Below are 23,832 nucleotides of genomic sequence, written 5' to 3'. Positions count from 1 at the left end.
GGGTCGGCCGCCCTTGGCAGCCAGAGGACAGGCTCCAGGTTTGACCCCTCTTCCCTGTCCCTGTTGCTCAGGAGGGTTATTTTAAAAGGCACAAGGATGGAGCCCACTAAATATCAGGCACTAACCACAGCACAGAAAACTGGGAAGGAGCCCAGCAGAGAGGCAAAGGTGGCAAATCTGGAGTGAGCTCTTCGTGGACCACATTCAGATCAACCACTTTTAGAATCCACACGATACCATCTTTTCTTCAGGCTCTTAGACAACAATTATTCCTTAAAACTGAAGAATAGGTTTCCTAAGAATGGCAAAAGAGACAAAGAGGCCCTTGCTGGAGTCGCTGTTCAATAATAAGATAATAAAATGTTTGAATGCCGGTGTCACCTAAGGCTGCTAATAACATAGCACGTATTTCTCTTTATTTTATTTTTATAGGCCAGATAAATTAAACTAGCTCCTTGCTCAACAGTTTGACACGCGTTTTTAATAATAGCTCACTGCTGTCCTTCAGTGGCATGCCTGGCTCAAGGATGCCCGGGTATGGAGGTCCCCCTTCCAAAGTTGGGTGTGCATGGCTGGCAGAAGGCTGCGTAGACACGGGCTGGAGAAAAGGGGAGGAGCTATTCGTGTCCGACCCGATGCTAGGAATGCTGGCGCTGCCTGGGCAGTGCGTCATGGCTACGTTCTAGACTGAGTCCACAGGACACTGAGGCCTAGGACACTCCCTGGGACACATGGGTTTGAGTGGTGTGGCCAAGACCTTGCCAGCCCTGGGGAGACCCCCGCCCTCAATTCTAACACAAGCTAGAGAACAGAGGCATGCAGCCTGGCCGAGACTTCGAGTTAACAAACTCTGTTTAAAAACATCTTCACTTCTCTTTGGTAAACACCGTGTCTACTAATATATATTGAGAAAATTAGTGTTTTCATGCCACATTTTCTGGTACATTACCTAAACTCAATGCACAACTCACACTTGGCGTCTCGTTGCTAGCTAGCTGTGGATCACAATGTTTCACCACCAAGTATGGGCGTCACAGCAATAATTTGACAGGTGATAAAAAAGGAATAAGCGTTTGCTGCAGTTTTGAGAGTCTGTTCTCCACAGTCTCAGTCACTGGAGTGGAAGGAATGAAGATGCACAATTTAAACAGTATGCTTACATGCATCCAACAGAAATTTTCCTGTGGAGATTAATTGGATTACACCTATAAAATATTCATATGGTATACTTATCAGTCCAGAGATGATTCTGAACAATTAGGAGAATGTTTTCACTACGACTAAACGATCACCACCACAGCTGGGTAACATTGAAAGATATCCTATGAGCCAAACACTCTAATAATTTTTGCACGTGTACTCTTTGAGACACTCCATATAAAGTGCAGCTTCACGGAGTACATTAACTCCACAATCTCAGATTCTAAGCGTAAAGTGATATTGACTCGAAACCTCTCACGTCAGGTACTTGCACGGGAGCACAGCGATAAACGGTCTGGGTCTGTCTTCCCTCAGCTTTGCAGAGGTCAGTTGTGCTACCTCGGGCAAGCTTCTGGTCTCCCTCAATCTCAGTTTCTTCCTCTGGGGACTGGGATGCTGGGCTCAGAGACAGACTGGAACTGAGCGGGAAAGCCCTACAGAAAGCAGTACTTGGATGTGAAGACGGTTTAGGCCGGACGCAGGCCTGGGTCAGCCCTGGCTCACAGCGGACAGGTGTAAATGTCATAGAACATGCGTGGAACATGCATAGAACATGCGTCATGTGTGGCACACACAGAAATCATCCGTGCTGATGATCATAACACATCACTGGCACATTCGGCCTGAGAGTCGAAGCAACATGGCAGAGGGTGATGGTAAATTCATTCAGAAAGGCCTGGTTATCGAGATCCCTTTGTGGCACCAAGTTTATGCTGGTGAGAGGATGGACAGCAGGGAGAGCCATGCCACGTCTGCATGCAGAATGTCCACGGTGAGCCAGAGGGCACGGGGTGCTGACTGGGGGCGTTGGATTCATGGAGAGACCGGGGGGGACTCCTTCATGAGAGGACCCTGGAGCCCAGGCTCATGGGCAGGAGGGAGTGAGTCTGAGGTGGGTTGGCCTTGACTGGGGCACGGATGGGTGGGCCAGAGCCACTTGGCAAAGAGGAGACAGCAGGAGATAAGCCAGGAGGGAAGCCAACCGTGCAGACCACGTGGGTCACACGCCAGTGCTGCGGATTTTGCTTTTAATCTGAGTGGAATGTGATGTCGCTGCAGGATTTGAATCAAGGGAAGTGCAACGTGTGCAGGGAGAGGGGCGACTCGAGCCCCTGCGAGGGGCCGGCGGCTCTGCAAAGTCCAGACGACGGACCCCATAGAACACATGGGCCGGTCGAGGCGGGCAGAGAGCAAGGCCGGGCACTGGGAGGAGGGGAAGGCGCAGGAGAGCAGTGGGAGTGGGGCTCAGTCAGGCAGGAGCAGGGCTCTGTCTTGGTTTTGCAGACACAGCATAGCCTCTGCCTTCAGGCAACTCAGGGAGAGGTGGACAAACGCACTGCCCACGACCCAAGGACAGGCCAGGGCCCGGGTGGGCAGGCGCGGGCGGAACGGGGAGCTGAGGCTCCTCGAACGCACCCGGCAGGCATGGGGGCGGGGGAGGCTTAGCGGTCGCACACAAGCTGGTATCTGGCACTTTCTAAGAGAGGGGGCCCAGTGAGCAGGGACTACGTAGAGTGTTCCAGGCCTGAGTGAACGCGTCCTATGAGCAGTGCGGACGCAGCAGGCAAAACCACGTGGGCAGAGGCCGCCTGCAGAGCCAGGTGGTGGCCAAGTGCCTGCTCTCCTCTGAGTGATCTGGAAACTTCCCTCACTCCCACTGGTGGGTGGGACCTGGATGGCAGGGATGTTGGATTCAGAAAAATGTGGGGTCCGGCCCCAAGCATAACTGGCAGCCACAGCCGGTTTCTGTGGCAAATCTGAGGCAGTGAGCGATGCCGGCGTCTCTCCCGGGCGGCCACCACACGAGTTCATGCAACTTCTGCCTGAGCCTCCCCGTCCTGGGTGCAGCCCCCTCCGCATCCCGCCCCTAATCTGGGAAAACCTGGCCCCTCCTCTGTGTCCCCTCCTGGCCAAGGGGCCCCTTGAGGGGTGTGGGAAGAGCCCACTGAACTACTGCTCTCCCCTTCCGATGGCTGCGACCCCAGATTCCATCAGGGGAGTGGTGGCCGCCAAGCCCTCAGCGTCTGTCCCCACTCACACCGCAGCCCACTTAACAGACAAGAGTCTGGTTCGGGGCGGGAAGGATGGGACAGCAGAGCCCACTGGGCAGAGGTGGCAGAGCGGTGACCGGGCGGCACAGGGCAGGCAGCTCAGGGCAGACATGCCTCGGGGGGCCTGAAACGGGGCAAGGACCCACATGAGGCTCAGGATGCTGTGCGGCTGCCGATGGGTCAGTGCTTGGCGGGTATTGCTGAACTGGGAACCCAGGGGCACGTCCGGGTCTGAGGGCACCACCCCTGGGGCTGGGCCTTCCTTCCCTGGCGGCCCCAGGGGCTGGCCCTGAGTGGGGAAGGGCTGAGCCTGCTGCGGTCCTTCTGTCCGGCCAGACGGCTCGGGCCTGGCTTCCTGCCTTCTTCCCCCTCAGGTTCAGGAGTGGTGGGGAAATTCTGGGCGTGGGTGCCAGTGCCCCGGGCCCAGCATGGAGAGGAGTCTGTGTGGGGAGAGAGCCGACTGTCTGCTCCCTGGCTCTGCTCGCGTCTGTGCCGGCCCACACGCCCGGATGCTCTTCCGCCTGGTCAGTCAGGGGCTGGGCCGTGGGCCGTGTGCTCTGCTGAAGGGCAAATGTCCCACAGGCTACGTCCCGGGTCCCCAGGAGGATGATGGGCCAGAGGGGACCTTCCAGGCACACGGGACTGGAAGGAGCCCGGGGTATAAGGAGGGACAGAGGCTGGCACTAAGGGGAAAGGGAGGGCCCAGGGGGTCCCCCTCCTGCCTTCCTCATTCCCTCTGTAGGGTCTCCAGGGTCACACCTCTGACCCTGACAGCTCCCTTGCGCTTCCTCGTGCGCCCCTGGGTCTGAGACGCCTGCCTCAGGCCATGCTCCTGCCTCTCCCTTTAGGTTTGTCTCACAAGTAAACGGTACAAGCGGACTTGGAGGATGAGGCTAGGGGTTCCCCTCACACAAATTCCATGTCGCAGCCACTGAAATCTGAGTTTTAGTAAGCAAAACAAAAGTCTATGCTTTCAGGATTCAATAAAGCTATTTTTTTTAAAAAGTGCTCCTAAGACTATAAACACACCTGCCTCTGACACCCACCCCTGTACTCCCCGACCCGGGGGAAGGCTGGGACCTCAGGGCAGCAGGAGGAGGGGTGCCTGGGGATTCAGGTCCCTGCTCTACCCCGCCAGGAACACTGTCTCTCTCTCTCTGCCCCTTCCCTTCCCTTCCTTTCCCTTCCCTTCCCTTCCCTTCCCTTCCCTTCCCTTCCCTTCCCTTCCCTTCCCTTCCCTTCCCTCCCCTCCCCTCCCCTCCCCTCCCCTCCCCTCCCCTCCCCTCTCCACTTTTCTTTCCTTCCCTCCCTCCCTCCCTTCTTCCTCCCCTCCCTCCTTCCTTCCTTCCTTCCTTCCTTCCTTCCTTCCTTCCTTCCTTCCTTCCTTCCTTCCTTCCCTCCTTCCCTCCTTCCCTCCTTCCCTCCTTCCCTCCCTCCATTTTTTGAGACGGAGTCTCACTCTGTTGTCCAGACTGTTGTACTGGCGTGATCTCAGCTCACTGCAACCTCTGCCTCCCGGGTTCAAGCGATTCTCCTGCCTCAGCCTCTTGAGTAGCTGGGATTACAGGTGTGAACCACCACGCCTGACCCATTTTTGTATTTTTAGTACAGACCGGGTTTCACCATGTTGGCTAGGCTGGTCTCGAACCCCTGACCTCAGGTGATCCACCCGCCTTGGCCTCACAAAGTGCTGGGACGACAGGCGTGAGCCTCTGCACCCGGCCGTGCCTCACATTTCTTATTCTTGGGTGACTCCGAAAGTCAATTCTGCAGAGATGCCATTGACTTATATTTTATGTGGTCACATATTTCTAGATACAAACCCTGGAAAAGCCTTCTATTTTTCTATTCATTTTTCTGCCCTTTTTACAATCAGTTTTGCAGCCCGTCCCATTGCAGCAGTCCTGTGCCTGTGCTGGGTGCCTGGTGGCCAGGCTTGCAGGACAGTGGAGGCTCCCACCCTCCAGAGGACCCAGACACGTCTACGGCCTTTGCACATCCAACAGCGAGCGCCGAAAGGAAGGCCTGCCTGAAGAGGTGTGATCTGCGGAAATGATGCCTGCTTTTCCCGGGTTTTTCTCATCAGCACTGGACCTGCACTCCCTCCTTCTCCCAGAACGGTGGTCTGGGGAGTGAGGGGTAATTGGCTCCCTGAGTCTTTCAGTGAGGACCTGGCCGGCAGGGAAGCATAACGCTGTTCTCACTGCAACTCATGTGCTACCTCCAAGACGCGGGCACTGCGCCGCCAGACCACGCTGACATCTGGACAAGGGTGCTTCACCGCGGCCCTTGAGAGATGGGCCTCTCGTGCGGCCGCCTGGGTGAGTGCCCTGGGCACGCAGACAGCACAGGCTCTAATTGAAAACCTCTTTCTTTACAAAGGTCCAGATGAGACGGCATTGAGGCCGCACATGGGCAGAGGACAGCACCTGGGGGCCGAGCGGGGCTCAGACGCGCCTTTCTGAGGTGGAGGGGGAAGGCGTCTGGATTCCAACCCTGTTTACCAGGAGGGGGAAGATCAAAGCTGAATGCTGGCAGAATTTGAGGCTATTTACGGACCACTGCGACCCCTTGTGCCGTCTCCTACTGTTTGATCTCTGTAAGAGCCTGGCCAGTGGTTCTCAGAGGAGGCCTTCCAGACCCGCAGCATCAGCATCACCTGGGAATGCATAAGCTCAGCGAGTTCTTCCGTTGCACCTGCGTCCTCTGGATGGAGACTCAGGGATGGGACCCAACCCCCGTGTCTCAGCAAATCCTGCTGTGGGTTCCAGCAGGCGCCGCAGTTTGAGAAGCCCTGGTCTGTGGGCGGAGGCAGTTGCAGGGGTGGGGAAGACATGCTCTCTGGAGGGAATGGGAGTGATGTTTTAATCAGAGCGGAGTCTGTCTATACCAACAGACATGGGGCCACAGGGCAGACAGTGCGCAGGTCTCTGAAGCCACAGAAGAGGAAGTACAACCTCATTTTGAGCATATCTTCCTGTTGACCAGAGCCATGGACTCTCTCTGGGGCCTGGAAACAGAATCTGCTGTGGGCTGCTTGGGGAACCAAAATGCTCACAGAAGCCCTGCTGGAAACTGGTGTGCAAGAGGGAAGGAAGGTGGCAGCCACCTGGCAGCCTGGCCTGCTCTGGGGGCTGCGGGACCCTCCCTAGCACTTGTTCTAACTGCCTGCAAACCTCGCCGTGCGCCTGGGAGGGTCCTGTCCCTCTGGGCTCATGTCCTTGTCCTCACACTCAGGCCTGGACTCACTTTCTGGTGGTCTCTGGGATCCCAGGGCCCATCCAGCGTGGGAGAGGCATGGACTCACTTTTTCCTCCAGGATCCCCAGGGTCTGTCCAGTGTGGGGGAGGCCTGGACTCACTGTCTGGTGCTCTGGGGTCCCAGGCCCCGTCCAGCATGGGGGAGGCAGAACCTGCCCTACTCAGGACTTGAGCACAGCTGTTTCCTCAGTTACCCATCAGACCCCCACTAGCCTTGGCTTAAACAAAGACGCTACCCCACACAGGGGCTGACTGAGTTCTAGGGTGCCTTCCCCCCTGATGCCTAGGTGGTACTCCCCACTCTGTCACCCCCAGAGTGTAGCTGGGGTCACCTGGCAGCAGTGAGGCTGCCCTGAGTGGGTGGGAGGGACGGGACCTGGACAGCAGCCCCAGCCTCCCCTCACATTCAGGACCTGCCGGCGTCCGGGGTACCTGGCGGAGTCTGGGATGGGCGAATCTCCCGGCATGGGGCTCCCGTACCCTGCGCTCCTCACACAGTCAGGGCCACCTGTCCTGTCCCTTCAGGGCTGGGGCGATGGAGCCAGCACAGAAAGAGAAGGTGGCCCTTGTCTGGCAAGTGCAACCCACTCAAGTCCCGTCAGGCTACACGGTGCCGGTCGACCCACCTGTGCCCACGAGCCAGCCCCGGGCAGTTCCCGCGGCTCTGTTGGACTCTGCACTTGTGGAGCCAGCTCTGGCTTCTCCATCTCAGGAAGGCACAGAGGCACAGTCTGCCCTCAGCCCATTCCTTAGGTCTCCTCTTTGCAGATTTGGGTGCAGGAAGAGGCCCAGGAACAACCACGTGCCTCTCTGGGCCATCAGCCTCCTCTGCTAGGATCCCCTCCATAGCGGCTGAGCTCCTGGGGGACTGCCCTGCAGACTGGGCCATTCCCAGCCACACAGAATCCAAATGTGTCTCTTAATCAAAAAGCAAAGCCACTGTGAGAAGCCGATGGCTGAACAGTGACACCAAGGACGGTGAAAGGGAGGAAGGCCGGTGTCCCTCACACTCTTCCCCTGCCTGGTGCTCCCAGGGTTCCCGGGTCGATGCTGGTCCTCACCACGGACTGGGATTGGCCCCTGAGCATACTGGGGATGAGGGGGACGTGCCAAGGGTCACATGAACACAGGCCCCTGCTGTGCCCGGCCCGAGGCCCTGCTCCCCGGGAACTGCGCGCAGTGGTGACTGCGGGTGAGGGGACCTGGGAAAGACAGAGCACCCGGCCGCGTCTGAGACCCAGACCCCGGTGATTCCTGCAGAACTCCTGCATTGTCCTCGTTGGACCAAGGCAGCAACTCGAGGGGGGCAGGACTCAACACTATAACTCTCTTTTTAGGTGAGAAGCAGAGATAAAGGAAGAGGCGAAATCACCTTTCTGGTTAAATATATATTCCAAACAGCATTAAACGGAGCATGAATGCACTGCAACTATCCGAGTGGAATTTTCACTCAGACACCTACATACAGAATACAGCTTAGAGGAGCCAACGCCCTGCTCAGGGAAGGACAGTTTTCCTTGTTGCCCATTTAAGACCAGAAATAGCACTACAGCCCATTACACATACATCTTGACTTCTTTTCTACCTCATCTTTTACCATTTCCAATTATTGCAAGGTCCACACAGATAATTAAGGAATAGGGAATAATTAGATAATGAGGTGAAAATCAGTTAATTTTTTTTTTACCTAATTGCAAAAAAATACCCATTTCTGGTCTTGAATTATTCATACCCATCAATTGTATGAATGCTGGAAAATGCCAGAAAGTACCAGAAACTCAGCATATCCTTTCATTCTTTCTTTAAATTGCCAAAGATTTTTAAAAATCAGCTAAACATTTAATGTACATAGGTTAAAAGCCCAGGCTGGGTGCGGTGGTACATGCCTGTTGCTCCAGCTACTTGGAGGCTGAGGTGGGAGGATTGCTTGAAGCCAGAAGTCTGAGGCTGTTGTGATCCATGAACTTGCCACTGCATACCAGCCTAGGCAACAGAGTGAGACCCTGTATTTTAAAAAGCAGGAAAATAAACCTCATCTAGGTTCTACTCTTTCTGCCCTTCTCACTATTGCACTTGACTAGTCTTAAAAGCAAACACAGGCTGGGCATGGTGGCTCACGCCTGTAATCCCAACACTTTGGGAGGCCAAGGTGGGTGCATCACTTGAGGTCAGGAGTTTGAGACCAGCCTGGCCAACATGGCGAAACCCGTCTCTACTAAAAATGCAAAAAGTAGCTGGTATGGTGGCACATCTGTAATCCCAGCTATTCGGAAGGCTGAGGCAAGAGAATCTCTTGGACCCAGAGGCAGAGGCTGCAGTGAGCTGAGATTGTGCCACTGCATTCAACCCTGGGTGACAGAGCAAGACTCCATCTTACACACACACACACACACACACACACACAAACACAAATACCCACCAATAGATCTGCAGGGCAGTGTCCATTCCACTCCCCAGAGGCAATCCACCTAAAAGCTAAAACTGTACCTGTTTACCCCCACATTTCTAAATAGCATGCTTATATTTCTATTTGCTGACTTTCTTTAGTTCAATTTTGGCTACTGACTTCATATAATGAAAAATGAGAATTCGGCATTTCTGTACCACGTCCCTACTCGTTATCAAGGTCTTTCTTCCCTGACACACCCACTGCTGTTTGTAATGTCTGAACAGATCAGTATTCTAGTAGATCAATTAAATGTCATGACATTGTATAAATATGACTCACAGCTGAGACACGTAGTATACTATAATTACAGTTTCTTCCTTAAACAATTTTCTTTTTTTTAGTTTGTTTTTCCTGGACTTTACTTAATTGCTTTTTCACTGGATTCGTTTTTCATATACATATCACTAACTCAGCCCTAACCTCTCTGTGAGAATTGTAAATCTCCTCTCAAGATGCAAAAGGCCCTCTGTGTTTTCATCTTCCCTGGGAGATGCCCCTCTTGCAGCCTCCCTTCCTCTTCAGCACCGGATTCCTTAGCTTCCCTTTCCTTTCACTCTGGGGATTCCCATGGCCTCTTTCCTTTTGGATTCTTGGTTCCTTGAATCCCAAGTCGTTGTCTCTCATTTTGTGGGTGCATCCCCCAGCACCTCACTGAAAGAGTGAGAGATGTGTTTATTGAACAATTGTGTGTCTGAACTGTTTTGATTGATAGTTTGTTCATTTGGGTTAAAATTCTAGTAGAAAACTATTTTTCCCATAAAATTTTGAAGACAATTTTCCATTACCTCCTGGCTTCAAATGTTGCTGTTGAGAAGACTAATGAAGCTTGATTCTAGTCCTTTATTTGTTTTTAAATGTCTGGAAGTGTTTAGAATCATTTGTTTTGAGTCCATAAGTCTCCCTAAAAAGGAATCCTCCAACATCCTGCCAGGGGTCTGACGTGCTTTCAGCCAGTGACCTGGGAAACCACCCCAAAAAAAAGGGACAGCCCCCCGCCCCCCAGTCCTGTGACAACAAAGAAACACTGAATCCTCTTGCCCTTGGCTCTGCCCAGAGCCCTCGGTCCTGAGTCTCTTCCCCATCCTCCAGATGCCACCTGAGGTGGGTGTGGCAGGCTACCTAGGGGCAGAGGAACACCTGGCCACGTACCTGCTTCTGAAATAGTCTTGCCACTCCCAGTCCTGCTGTCTACCTGGCACCCTGGGAGCCCTGTCCCTTACCCTCCTTGACATCCCAGGATAAATCCACATCCTCTGGGTCGTGACGGCCTCTGCAGCTCAGCTCCCTGCAGCTCGCCTTGGCTAATTCAGTCCCTCCTCATGCATCTGCTGTGCAGCTTCCAAAATGTGTTCCTATTGCCTCTTTCCCGCAGTTGTCTGTCCTGGGTTTGTGTCCTTTAAAAAAAACATCCTTACTATTATTTGATTGAGGCCTGGGGAGACAGTAGCAGGTGAATCAGGAAGTCAGCCTCCGTTGCGCTGAGGACTTCCTGGGTTTGGATATGACCTTGATGTGGCCGTTCTGCCACCTGCCCTGACATGACGAACGAGGGAAACACAGGGGCCAGTAACGCCCACTAGCGATAGGTATGTGCCTCAGGGTGGCATGGAGCAGCAGCCATGACTCCAGGTGCCTGAGGTTACACAAGGAGAACCCTAGGATGTCACCTGCCACTCCCAAAGATGATGCCTGAGGCTTCTCTGGGGTATGGCTGAGGAAACCAAAGGGTCACCTGTGAGCTGTGAGGACATTCCTTCCAGCGTCCTCTGGGGGTGCTTCCTGCCTGGCTAAGCACTGCCCCCACACAGCGTGGTGGATGCCATTGGGAGTCAGCGACCAGCCTGAGGTCTAGACCCCCAGGAGCGCCCAGCCTGCAGGACGCAGCACCACACATAGAACGGGCCGCTGCAGGGATATAGGCCCTGAGCCATTCCCGGAATTCAACTCAAACTCAAGCAAGAGAGAGGACACCGGAGACTTGAGACCGACGGAACCTTCTCCAGAAGTGCTTTCCGCCAGGCCTGGGGACGAGGGGGAGGGCAGGGGGCCCCAAGCATGGGAGGAAGCTGACAGCTGGGCACGGATCCCGTCTTAGCCGTCAAAGGAGGGCCCGCACCTCTTGCAGGGGTGAGGCTGTCTCTTTGTAAGAGGGGCTTCAACTGAGGGGAGCTGCTGCTTCTCACTGGCTCCACAGAGGTGCTGGCCAGGTGACCACCGATGCTTGTAGGAACATGGACATGGGATTTTACTAGAAAAGGAGGCCCAAGCTCTGTGGCCATCAGATGTCCTTTGCATCCAGACACATTACAGCGGCTGCTAGGGGCATGTTTGCTGCCCATGGCTGTGTCTGGCGGGCAGAGAGGGCTCTGGATACATGATGTGTGCGAGGCACACACACCAGAGCTGTGGGGAACAGGCACGGCTGGAGGGTAGGTGGGACGTGGGTTGACAGTGTGTCCTGTCAAAGCTGCAGGCCGCTTTAAAAACCGCTTTCTAAGCGAATGTGCAAAGATTTCACAAAACACGGCTATCTGATGGACACTAAGAAGGCCTGGGGATCGCTTCCCCTACGTGGCCTCAAAGGGCCGCCTCAATTCAGTGAGCATCTTTCCACTTAACACTTCAGGGTTTAATGACCCAAAGAATAGAAATTGATGAGGAAAGATGTGCCAGCCCTCGTCTTAAGATCCATTTGTCATCACAATCATTACTCTTTCCAAAGCGCTCTCCCTCAGGGAGGAAAGTACAATTGGAAAATGGAACTTTTCATCCCTGTCTTTCAATGCACACGCCTTCCTTCACCTATGAACTCACTTCACTGGCAGTGGGTGCCAGGTGGGGGATGACAGTTGCAGAGCGCGGTCCCTCCTGGGCGGCCCCTGGCCGGGGTGGGTCTGCTGGAAGCCCCCAAGGACACGGATGGATGCCCCGGGGGTGGGGAGGGTGTGCGAAGAGCTGCGCAACGCCTTGCTGCCTTATGGTTACCTTTGCTCAGCCCGCCCTGACCTCCTCACACAGGCTCCACAGGCTCAGCCTACAGGGTGGGCATGGGCTGGGCCCCCTTTGCTCCACCCAGCTGCCCTGGGCCTGTGTTCCTCCTGCCATCACACCTGCTGGCTCCTATCAGCACAGTAACTCTTTCAGCGCCCTGGGGTCTGTGGATCCTGCTTTCAAATGCCCCAGGAGGTGTCCAATTCAGTGTCCCGGGGCTGAGCTGGGGCTTCTGCTGAAGCCACTCATGGGAGGGCCGGCCAGGTGAGCTCCTGCCCTGAGCTCAGCCCACCCCGTTTCCTCTGCCCCATGAAACCCAGGGTCCATGATACCCAAGCCAGCATCATCCTCAGAGCACCCACTAATCCCCCACGTCTCCACGCCTCCCTCTGCTCATCCCATGTTCATGGGCAAAGCCAGCAAGTGGCCAGAGATCATGAAGAACGCCCTGGTCATTAGAGGATGGACGAGAAGCTCCTCTGCGGGTTGGCTGGTTTGCTCATTCACTAGTGTTTGCAGAGGGCTCTGGGATGGCTGTGTCAGGGCCATGTGGTGAAGAAAACACACAGGACGTCTGTCCTGAGCCTCACAGTCCAGGGGACAGGCAGCTACCAGGTAGAGAGCCGCAAAGCACGTATATGCCATGAAGACCCAGCAGGCTTTGGAACCGCCAGACCTGGGCTCCCACGCCACTATGGCCACTCACCTCCCACTCACCTCCTGAGAGTCTTGGGGCAATCTGTGCAGCTTCTTGAGGCGTTTATTTTCCCATCTGAAAAAGAAAAACAATAGTGCCAAGTTTACCAGTGTTATGAGGATTAAGGGCGAGAATATAGTTAAAACGTATGGTTACTTAGCACAGAGCCCAGACAGGGCAAGCGCATGAAAACGGTACCGACGTCAGGACCAGTGGCTGTTACTCATCAAGCGTGTATCTGCCACTCTGTGCATCTGAATTCAACGAGGGATTATGAAAATAAATGAACATTCGGAGCTGGAACTGACTACTTCCGAAAGACCTTGGCAGGAACACCCTTAAGGTGACTCCCCTTGTTAACACCAGTGGAGCAGGCGCCTCGGGAATGAGCCGTGCAACAGGCTTCCGGAAGCCAGGAGGGCTGGGCGTGTCTCCTCTCCTTCCAGCTCCAGCTGGAGCTTCTCTGAGCCCAGCAGCTTCTCTGGGCTGGAGGGTGGGGGTGGGCCTGGGAGGGAGTGGGCTGGAGGGTGGGAGTGGGCCTGGGAGGGAGTGGGCTGGAGGGTGGGGTGGGGCTGGAGGGTGGGGTGGGCCTGGAGGAGGGAGTGGGCTGGAGGATGGGGGGGGCCTGGGAGGGAGTAAGATGGAGGGTGGGGGTGGACCTGGGAGGGAGTGGGCTGGAGGGTGGGGGCCTGGGAGGGAGTGGGCTGGAGGGTGGGGTGGGCCTGGAGGAGGGTAGGCCTCAGCCCTGCTGGAGTCCTAGAAGTGAATGAAGGCCTTTTTTGCCTCCCACTCTGGACCTGACAGGAGCCTGGGGTGGGCACTGGGGGACTCTCAGAACAGTTGCAGCCTAGAGAGGCTGGATAGAGACCCCTGGATGGAGGCCATAGTGCCTGGGGGCCTGGGTCTCCTGGGCCCAGGAGCGGAGGAAGGTGGTGGTAGCTGTGCTCTCTACTACTGAGCCTTGGGGCAAGGAGACCTTGGACAGATTGGGTGCAGGCAGGGGCTGCCGAGGCCAGAGCCCCCCTGAGGCTGTCCACGCAGCATATCCACAGCTGCAGCGGCAGGCAGGCTTTGGGAATGGGTGTCCAAAGACACAGCAGTTGGAGGCAGAGGCTGAGGAAGTGGCTTGAACAAGGACAGGCAGAATAGAGATTCGAGTCCCACATGTGCCTTGCTTTACAGCCAATGCCTGATTTCCTACTGGAAAAAACTCCTTAGATAAACACAAGTAGAGCATGGGCTCTGTTGAGACCTAAATGAGCACTGTAGCGGATGGGAGATAAAAGATGCTCAGAGCATATGATGGGAAGCAGGGGGAGAGGAGAGGACAGGGCCTGCCCTGCAGGACGGCAGCTCTAGAGGGAGGGGCTGCCTACTGAGCACATCTCAGGGGAGCCCAAGGCAGAGGCCGGAGCCCACAGATCTGGAGGAACTGAGGAGAAAAGCCTTCTAGCAGGGTGTTCAGGGAAATCTCCCAGTGGGAAGAGGAGGAGAACAATTCTATTTTTTAATTTTAATTTTTATTTTTTTTTGAGATGGAGTCTTACTCTGTCGCCCAGGCTGGAGCGCAGTGGCGCGATCTCTGCTCACTGCAAGCTCCGCCTCCTGGGTTCACGCCATTCTCCTGCCTCAGCCTCCTGAGTACCTGGGACTACAGGCGCCCGCCACCGCGCCTGGCTTATTATTATTATTATTATTTTGTATTTTTAGTAGAGACAGGGTTTTACCATGTTAGCCAGAAGAGAACAATTCTAAAAGCTGCAGCAGTAAAGAACAAATAAATGGCAAAAGGAGAGGGGCGGCGCTGACGTCAGATTTCTCCTCTGTGGCACAGAGAAGCAGCGAGCATGGCACCTGGGGACTGGGCAAGGACACGCGCAGCCCATGAGCCCCACCCTCGAGGTGCCACGGTGGACGAAGGGAGGGGAAAGCATTGCAGGACCCTTTCTTGGGAAAGTGTTGGAGGAGGGAGCGGCGAGCCACGAAATCCACAAACCCTGCACGTCCAGGCGAACACACGAAACAGTGAAGACTTACCTGGGAGGGAGAATACAGGTGCGACGTAAATAATCCGGAAATGGAAATATTTCTGAAATGAATCGCAAGCAAAGTCTAAAATAATAGCCCCGAATGAAAGTATTCATTCTGCAAAATCTAAGAGTTAGCATAACAGGGCTGGGGCAGGGGTGAGTCAAAGTCACACATGTTACTGGAAGAGGCTGGGAGTGGGTGGGAGGGAGAGGACGGGCGTGATGTAAAGCCCACTTCTCATGGGACGGAGGCTGGCCAGGGTAGGGGACGTTTCCGGTCCCGAGTTTCCATCAAACGGTAAAGAACCTTACGATGGACACTGGCAATTGGGAAGGGCAGGCACCGTTACCAGCCCTGCAAAGAAACGGAAATCCACCAGGAAGAGCAGAAGGAAACAGCAGTGCCTAGACGACCCAGAAAACACAGAGAAAAGAAAACTCAATAATCAACTTGAAAATGACAGCAATAAAGTCATTAGCCATGTCATGAAATCCAGCAGGCCGACTTGTTTCGTTCAAAGAAGAAACTGCCTAGATGGACAGGCAATCCCTGGGCTCTGTACTGTGGACAAGAAACATACATAAAATAATAGAACAAAGAAAGCCCGAAAATAGAGGAATGAGTAAAGTGATACCGGGTAAACGAAAGCCCAAAAGGCCAAAAAGAACAGAAAGAGGCCGGGCACGGTAGCTCACACCTGTAATCCCAACACTTTGGGAGGCAGAGGTGGGAGGACTGGTTGAGGCCAGGAGTTTACAACCAGCCTGGGCAATGTAGCAAGACCCCATCTCTACAAAAAATTAAAAATTTTGGCAGGTGTGGTGGCTCACACCTATGTTCTCAGCTACTCGGGAGACAAGGTGGTGAGTGCTAAGTAAGACAGGCTGACAAATATACTCTAAAAGGCACTGTTTACAAAGACAGCATTAAAATTAAAGCCTGGCACCTCTGCTCATGCCCAGGGGTGTAGCCTGGAGGAAAGGGCAGGTGGGCAGCCAGGACTGAGCCGCTTTCTGGTCTCACAGCAGGAGAAGATGAGGCAGCAGGAGGATTTGTTGACCCGTATGAATAAGTAAATTATTGTAGACAAAGATGGTTAATGCTTCAGGTACTTTTCTACCAAGATTCAAGCAGATTGAAGGGTGTCATTGATCTTCCCTGGGAGGGAAAAGGGGTTTACCTTGACTTATGGCTAGGGAGTTTCCTGAGGAGTCAGTAATGACCTTGCTTGTGTGTGCAGGGCACCACACCAGCAGCCATCTCACTTAAGCCAGTGGAAAAATTTCCCCACACGAGGGGCTTCTCTGTGTAGGTGGCACAGTTGCCGATTGGTTGGTTGATTCAATTTTCACCTTTTCTCTAGTATTTCTGGGATAAGATGTGGCAAAGCTACGGGGTCTCCCTCTGTCTCATTTCCTGCCATACTCCCCCCTTGGCAGCACCAGGCCTCGCAGCTGGGTGCCTGGGAGCGTATGTTCGCTAGCAGTGGGAACCCGGGCAGGTTACTCTGCTTCTTAATCTGTAAAATGGGAAGCATAATAGTGCCCCCTCCTCAGGGAGGTGGAAGAATTTCTGAGTGAATGACTGGGAAGAGCTGGCATGTGGCAGGTGACAGCGAATGTGGCTCTCAGCAGCACCCCAGCAGGTGAGCTGGAATAAAGGCTGCAGTCGCCTTGTGGCCATGGGCCTGTGTGTGCCAATGTTTTCCCAGCTGTAGTCCAGCCTTTAAAGATGAACAATTAGTGGGTGGAATTATCTCGTTGACTCACACCCTCAGATCAGAAGGCCCTGTGTGTTTGCGGAAGCTCAGCCAACCTGCTTCCTAGCTGGGCTCCATGGTCCACAGAGAAAGAACAAAGAATTCTATTTCAAACATGAATTTTTCTAAGAGAAACGCGAGCCTTCTGATTCACCTGCTTTTTGAATTGCGGATGGCATCGATTAATAAATATTAAAGGATGTTTTTCTCTTCTGTGGGGTTGTCATCAACAAAGAGCCTAGGAAGACCCACAACAAGTGGAGAATTGGGGGTAGGAGGGACGGAGAGGCGGAGGGGTGCGGGGGCAGGCGGGGCGTCCATGGAGGAAGACTGAATGCAACCTTTCCTGACGCAGGCTGACCCGAGTCTGCAGTTGGCTCCAGAAATCTGTGTGGTCCCAGGAGAGTTACTTCAAGGTTCTGAGTTTCAATTCTCCGTGGTAAAATAAGAATGGCACTACCTGCTTCCTGGCTGGGGTGAGGATCAGCTGTGCTTAGCACAGGCATCTCTCAGCAGATGATGATGATGGTGAGGACAATGGCGACGGTCATCCTCGTCTTAATGAAGAGCAGGTGGCTGTGCTCCCACCCTTGGCACTGGGCAAGGTCTTTTCTTTTGTGAGAGAACAGGGCAGACAGGCTGGGGGCGGTGGCGGGGCAGGCTCAGAGGTGAGGACAACCTGGTGTGTGGCTCTGGCTCCACCTGCCCTCAGCAGTAGGCACATCATGGCATTTCTGAACACCACCCTGACCCTGAAGGTGCCCCGATGACCCTTGCCACCCCCTCTACCCACAAAACAGCACAGCTGCTCCAGGCTGTGTCCTGGGGTCAAATGGCCTTTCCCTTCCACGGAGGAAAGAGGCTAACTTGCTAGTTGAAAAAAGTTGGCTCCTGCACGGAAATCTCTATTTCCTTCAAGGTAAATGATGAGAGATCAAGACTCTTCCATTATCCTCCAAACTCTCCTTAAAGTTACATCAGCACGAAGAGGTAGAAAAAGTCCATTTCTGCACAGTTCCTGAGAACCCCCTTTTTTTTTTTTTTTTTTTTTTTTGACACGGAGTCTCGCTCTGTCGCCCAGGCTGGAGTGCAGTGGCCGGATCTCAGCTCACTGCAAGCTCCGCCTCCCGGGTTCACGCCATTCTCCTGCCTCAGCCTCCCGAGTAGCTGGGACTACAGGCGCCCGCCACCTCGCCCGGCTAGTTTTTTTTGTATTTTTTAGTAGAGACGGGGTTTCACCGTGTTAGCCAGGATGGTCTCGATCTCCTGACCTCGTGATCCGCCCGTCTCGGCCTCCCAAAGTGCTGGGATTACAGGCTTGAGCCACCGCGCCCGGCCAGAGAACCCCCTTTTAACAACGGATTTCTCCGAAGGCACCAGCCGGTCCCCCACTGCACAGAAAGTGCACGTGAACTCACGGCCCCCTCCCGGAAGAGCGCGCTTCACAGAGAACGAGGTGCAATATTTATAAGTTTCACAGCAGTTTGCCTGCTGGGCAGGTGGACTGGCCTCCATCTTTTCTGACCTCTGATTTTTCCTTCTTTCTACATTCGTCTTCAAAACAAATCAAAACCGAACCCAGAAATTCTCCGTTCAAGACAAAGCAGACAGAAATAAAACACACGAATGCCCTCTGTATCCACAGAGCACCGGCCGGGATAGCGGAGTGGCCACGGCCCTCTGTCTTGGTCTGCTCTACCGTGCCACGCGCAGGCTTCTGTGGTCAGCCCGGCCACCCCAGGAGTGAAAGCTCTTTTCAGAAATAACGAGCCTGGCAACAATTCCCCGGTCCCTCCACCATGCGCCTAGAGACGTCTGAGTGTCAGGCTGGGCTGGTGGCATTTTCCAGGGAGGCCAAGGGGATGAGACCAGACACACACGGAGAAGAAACACAGAGGAACGGAACCTGCTGGGCCAGTCTGGAGAAAGCACAGCAGGTGTGGGCAGGATGGGGGCGGGGGATAGTGGGAAACGGAATCTTGCTGACAGCTCAGAGGTGACCGTTGGCCTGAAGGCTATTTTTTTGCAAACTGTTCTCCATCCATTGGACAGAAGTGCCTGGGCTGTGAAGCTATTATAAACATCACTTTTTACCTAGAATCTGCCTCCCTTCCCCCAGCTATCTGGCAGAGCAGGGCAGCCCCTCCGTAATTCCGAGTCCCTGCCCCATACCCTCCCTGGACCCACCCCACATGTCCTGCCCTTCAGCCCCCAGGGCATGTGCACTGACCACAGTGGCCCTGGCTTGGACGTTCTCGTGGTTCTGTTTCTCTCTGTCTGGGATGGAAGTGTCCTGAGCATATGCTCCTCTCACACACGGTCAGTGCCACCACCGTGACAGGGCTGCAGCAAGGCAGATGACCAGAGGTCACAGCCCACCGACCCCGTGATTTCTACTCACGCCTCCTAGAACATCAGTCTTCTCGACCTACCTCGGGTGTGTGAATGAATGATTTCCAAGTAACCAGTCAGGCCGGGCGCGGTGGCTCAGGCCTGCAATCCCAGCACTGTGGGAGGCCGAGGCGGGCGGATCATCTGAGGTCAGGAGTTCGAGACCAGCCTGGCCAACATGGTGAAACCCCGTCTCTACTAAAAATACAAAAATCACCTGGGCATGGTGGCGGATGCCTGTAGTCCCAGCTACTTGGGAGGCTGAGGCAGGAGAATCGCTTGAATCCGGGAGGCCGAGCTTGCAGTGAGCCGAGATCTCGCCACTTCCTCTCTCCCAGGAGGTGAGTGCGGAGACGGGCAACACAGCACTTCCTCTGTCTTCCAGGAGTTCCAGCTGCTGCTGGAGACAAGGCCACACTGGATGCCCAAGGCGAGGCCCAGCTCACCACCCCCGCCACAGCCAGCCTGACTGGGTGCCAGGGAGATGAGGAAGGGGGTGCCCGGGTACCTCAAGGTGGGCTTCGCTCTGGCACCAGCCTCACGGTTTCTTCTCCTGGTGTGCTTGCTGGCGAAGGGTGACCATGACCTGGCAGACCCCTTCCTTAGTCTCCCCTGCTCTGCTGAGCCTGAAACCCCGGGAGCTCATTAGTGCCTGCCAGCGAGGGTGCCGGTGAGGGTGCTGGTTCCGGGGAGGCTCCGTCCACCTAGCAAGGACTTTTTCTTTCTTTTCTCTGAGAGAATTCAGCAGTATGAGAACAAGAAGCTCTGAAATAAAGAGGCTGAGATAATGGTGCTGACACACCAGCGTTGGATTATGGGCCCAGTGCTGTGGGCCAGGAGTGTGGGGCTGGCCCAGCGCCCGCCACACAGAGTTCTCTGGTCAATATTGGCACAGGGGACCTGGCAGAGCCGTCAGCACCCGCAGCAGGGGAGAATCCTGTCCACACCTGGGCGCCCAGAGTGGGCACGGAGAGGGGCTGCAGCTTAGGGGCTCGATTCTTCACCCACACACGCTCCAAACCTCTTGGAGATTTTAAGTCGTAGCTTTTGTCAGATGCTTTTGAAGGTCTTCAGAAACTGCTGTTATCATATGTCATCAAGAAAATGGAAAGTAAAGCCAGAACGAGATACTGCCACACACCCTCTAGAATGTCTAAAATTACACAGACGGAAAGTGCCAAGTATCAGCAGAGATGTGGAGGGGCCCAAACCCTCCAGTTTGGGCACCAGTGGGCAACCCCGTGGGCGGTTTTGCACAAAGTCAACATGTGCCTGGCCTTAGGCAATTCTGTTCTTGGGTGTCATCCAAGGGAAGGAAAATACTGGTCTGTACGTCGGTCGATAAAATGCTTGTGCACGAAGAGGCATAGCTGCTTTCTGAACAATAACTCAAGTCCTCAAACAACCAAACTGTCCATTAACAGGAGGCTGAGGCAGGAGAATCGCTTGAACCCGGGAGGCGGAGGTTGCAGTGAGCTGAGATCCGGCCACAGCACTCCAGCCTGGCGACAGAGTGAGACTCTGTCTCAACAAAACAAAACAAAACAAAACAAAACAGGTGAATGGCAAACAGAAGGTGGTGTGTGGGAGCGACAGGATGGCGCTCAGCAGTAAAACAGCTCAAGCCACTGCTCTGCTAACCGCCAGAGTGAATTCCAGACACACGGAGCGGCAGGACCCGGCCGCAGGTGCATGCAGTGCAGGTCCCATTCCCACGACAGTCGAGGGGGGCCGACTCTTCCGAGGGAACAAAATCACAACAGCGGCTTCCTGGGGGTGGCAGGGACCCGTGGGGGAGAAGTAGAAAGTGTCTCCTGGGCAGTGGAACTGTTCTGTGTCACAACGGGACACACATTTCAGGAGTGTCTCCGCAAAACCTTTAAAGCTAAGATTTATTTCGATATGTGTACATTTTAACTTGAAGAGAAAAAGAAAGAAGAACAGGAAAGAAGATATTGTGTTGGGCGTCTAGCAAGGAAAACAGAAACCTCAGTGGAATGGGCCCATAATCCAATCACACACGGGTGTGTGGTGGAGGTGGCGGGTGGGGAGGTGTGGAAATTAAATCAAAATTAAAAGGGTGGGGGAGAAGCAAGGGGGCTGTGGACATGGACCCACCAGTCACCAATGGGCACGCTGAAGCGTAGCGCCCCGGGGTGATGGAAAATGCTGGCGGCGGACGTGGTCATCAGAGACTGAGGTTGGACCCTGGCCACCTCTGCTCTGCTGTGAAGGCTGCATGGGAGCAGGTGACCAGTGGGGCCAGAGAGCTTATGTAGGGAGCTCCGTCTGACAGCAGGTGCAGAGGGGCCACCCCGTGTGCAGAGCCTCAGGCACGAGGTCTCAAGACCCCCACAGTAATGCAGTCAACACACAGCCCAGATGTCAGCAACGCAGGTCTCCAGTCAGGACTTCCAGAGGGAAATCGGGAAGGTGACCCCCAGCTCCTGTGCTCCTTGTGGCCTTGGCCACACGTGGGCCACACTGGGCACCATGTTCACGTTCACGTGGGGGCCTCTGCTCCCTCGTTCATGCTGAGGTCCAGGGCAGCACCGAGGGGTGTTCATGGAAACGACAGCCATGAGTGTTCAGTGAGTCCCGTCGTGAACCCTGTGATTCACAGGACATGATCTCACACTCCTAGCACCCCCGAGGGAGTCACGCCCCATTTCACAGACAAGGAGACCGAGGTTAAGCAGCGAGTCTCACCGTGAGACCCGTGATTCAGGGACATGCTCACACTCCCAGCACCCCCGAGGGAGTCACGCCCCGTTTAACAGACAAGGAGACCAAGGTTTAAGAGGAAAGCAGCTTGTTTAGAGTGCGGCTGGAGGCTTCTTACTACACAAAGAAACAGAAGAGTCACCATCTTTCCTCTGCTTTCCTGGCCCCTCTCCCAGCCCATCCTAGGACACTCTCATGCCTTCCTTCTCAGCACAGCTCAAGCCCCAGGAGGCAGGACTCCAGGGGGCCCACAAGGAGCCCCCCATGCAGAACTGAGAGAACTGCAGGCAGACGTCACTCTCGAGATCAGGCCTGAGTATGTACCGAGCTGGGCGGCCACCATGTAACATGAGGAAAGACTCCTGGGTGGTGGGGAGGCTGCCCGGCTGTGGGAGCCACATGCCTGGCCTCCAGCTGCTGAGGGCGACCCAGGCTGGCAATCAGCGAGGAGAAGCAGCAACCTCAGTCCTGCACCCCAGGGAGCTGGCTTCTGAGGATGACGAATCCCCCAGAGCCCGGACGAGACCAGGACTTACACCAGACGGCAGCCGGCTGCCACCCTCGGCTTGATTCCGGGCCTCATCCTGGGCTGGCCACTCGTCCTGACCAAGGAAAGGACGGGCACCAGGAGGATTTCAAGGTCATGGATCCCAGGAGAGAGTTCAGCAGGGGCTTAAACATGGGCAGGCCCGGGCATGGCTGCCAAGCCCCCTCCCTGGAGCCCAGGCTCCAAATCTCATGGTGGAGAAGGGAGGCCAGGGAGGAAGGGCAGGCCCAGACCAGCTGGTGTGGACCTCGCACCAACCCCTCCTCTCTGTGCAGTGCTGTGGGTGGGACATGGGCAGGGAAGGTGAGGAAGGCTTAGGGGCCAGTGGAGGTGCAGGTGGGGGAGGCGAGGAGGGCTTAGGGGCCAGTGGTGTGTTGGGGTGAACTGTACTCTCCACCACCTCAGAATGCACCCATATTTGGTGACGTGGTGGCTGCTGATACCATTAGTAAAGTGAAGACGAGGTCATCCTGCAGTAGGAGAGCCCCAGCCCCACAGAACTGGTGTCATGGGAGGAGGAGGTGGAGACACAGAGATGGGCACCCAGGGAGAGGCCACACACGGGATGAGAGAGGCCGAGAGGGGGTGACCCTCCTACAAGCCGAGGACCACTGGGAATGTCAGCACCACCAGAGGCTGGAGCAGGTTCCTGGCAGGACCTCAGAAGGAACCAGGCCTGTCTACCCCTGGAGTTTGGACTTCTCGCCTCTAGAACTGCAGGGAGTCTGTTTCTGCTGCCTCAGCCTCCTGGCCTGTGGAGCCTTGGGGCTACCACCCTGGGAAGCCCCTGCAGCAGCCGTGCAGCCCTGGCCCGGGACACAGCCTCGCTCATGTGAAATGCTCAGCCCATGTGCAGGGTGCCAAGTGAGGACTCAGGCCCGGGAGTCAGGTGCAGTGTGGGAGCCTGAGCACGTTCCCAACCTACTCTTTGTCCTTTTTATTTTATTTTTTTATTAGCACAAAGGAATAACAATACTAACTTCCACAGGGCCCTACGAGGCCTGGGTGCATCCTCAGTTTAGAGGGAGTCTCACAGCTGCTGTGTGGGCAGCAGGTTCTCCGGGGGCTCCCGACCAGCAGCCTGGACCTCCATCGGGTGGTCACTGGAACTGCAGACCCTACCCCTGGCCTCTCCAGACCTCCCCAGTCGGAAACTCTCAGGAGAGCACAGCAATTGTGTCTGTGCCCGGCCACGGGACAGTGCTCACGCAGCCAGGTCACAGCCTGGACTGGAGTAAGGTCTCAGCGCGTGTTCGTCACTACAGCCAGTGCTGGTCAGAGAATCATTGTTTAAAGACCTCGTAAGGAGTAAGAGAAGCAAATGTCAGGTTTTTATGTCCTGGGACAGATCCCACCTGTCCTGCTTGAGCCTGAGGGAGGCAGGGGTCTGGGCACAAACTGCCCGTCTGCTTGCCGGGGCTGCTCCAGAGGGGCTTGGAGACCCTTCCTCGCCCTCGCAGGCAGGCTTTGTGCACTTTCAGAACTCAGAATTCTGACCCATGCAATTTGCAGAGGACAGAGGCAAAGGTTGCCAGGCAGGTGTCCAGCCCCGATCTTTGCAGGGACCATCCAGAGATGATATTTAGAGGATCTTCGCAGCATCCAAGGCCAGAACTTCAAAAACCAGAGTCAGCACGAGATACTGCTCTCAGACACTTCTGTGGCGCAAAGAAATTCTCAAATGTCACCCGCCCAGAGTCCAGTGCACAGCCGAGTGATGTATTTATATACA

The 23,832-nt window shown here is 55.0% G+C and overlaps 1 long non-coding RNA gene across 1 annotated transcript; it reads right to left on the bottom strand.

Moving 5' to 3' along the window:
- Positions 1–7,884: 7,884 nt before the first annotated feature.
- LOC106994393 (uncharacterized) lies at positions 7,885–19,808 on the bottom strand. Its single transcript, XR_013407767.1, has 4 exons — positions 19,338–19,808; positions 19,047–19,229; positions 12,658–12,723; positions 7,885–8,494 (listed from the first exon to the last, which is right to left on the bottom strand). It is a non-coding gene; the product is annotated as an uncharacterized LOC106994393 (long non-coding RNA).
- Positions 19,809–23,832: the final 4,024 nt, after the last annotated feature.

This window comes from Macaca mulatta, chromosome 17 (genome assembly GCF_049350105.2).
Source record: "Macaca mulatta isolate MMU2019108-1 chromosome 17, T2T-MMU8v2.0, whole genome shotgun sequence".
Taxonomy (NCBI): Eukaryota; Metazoa; Chordata; class Mammalia; order Primates; family Cercopithecidae; genus Macaca; species Macaca mulatta.
The sequence above is the reverse complement of the archived record's forward strand: the minus strand, read 5'-3'. Positions and strand labels throughout refer to the sequence as shown.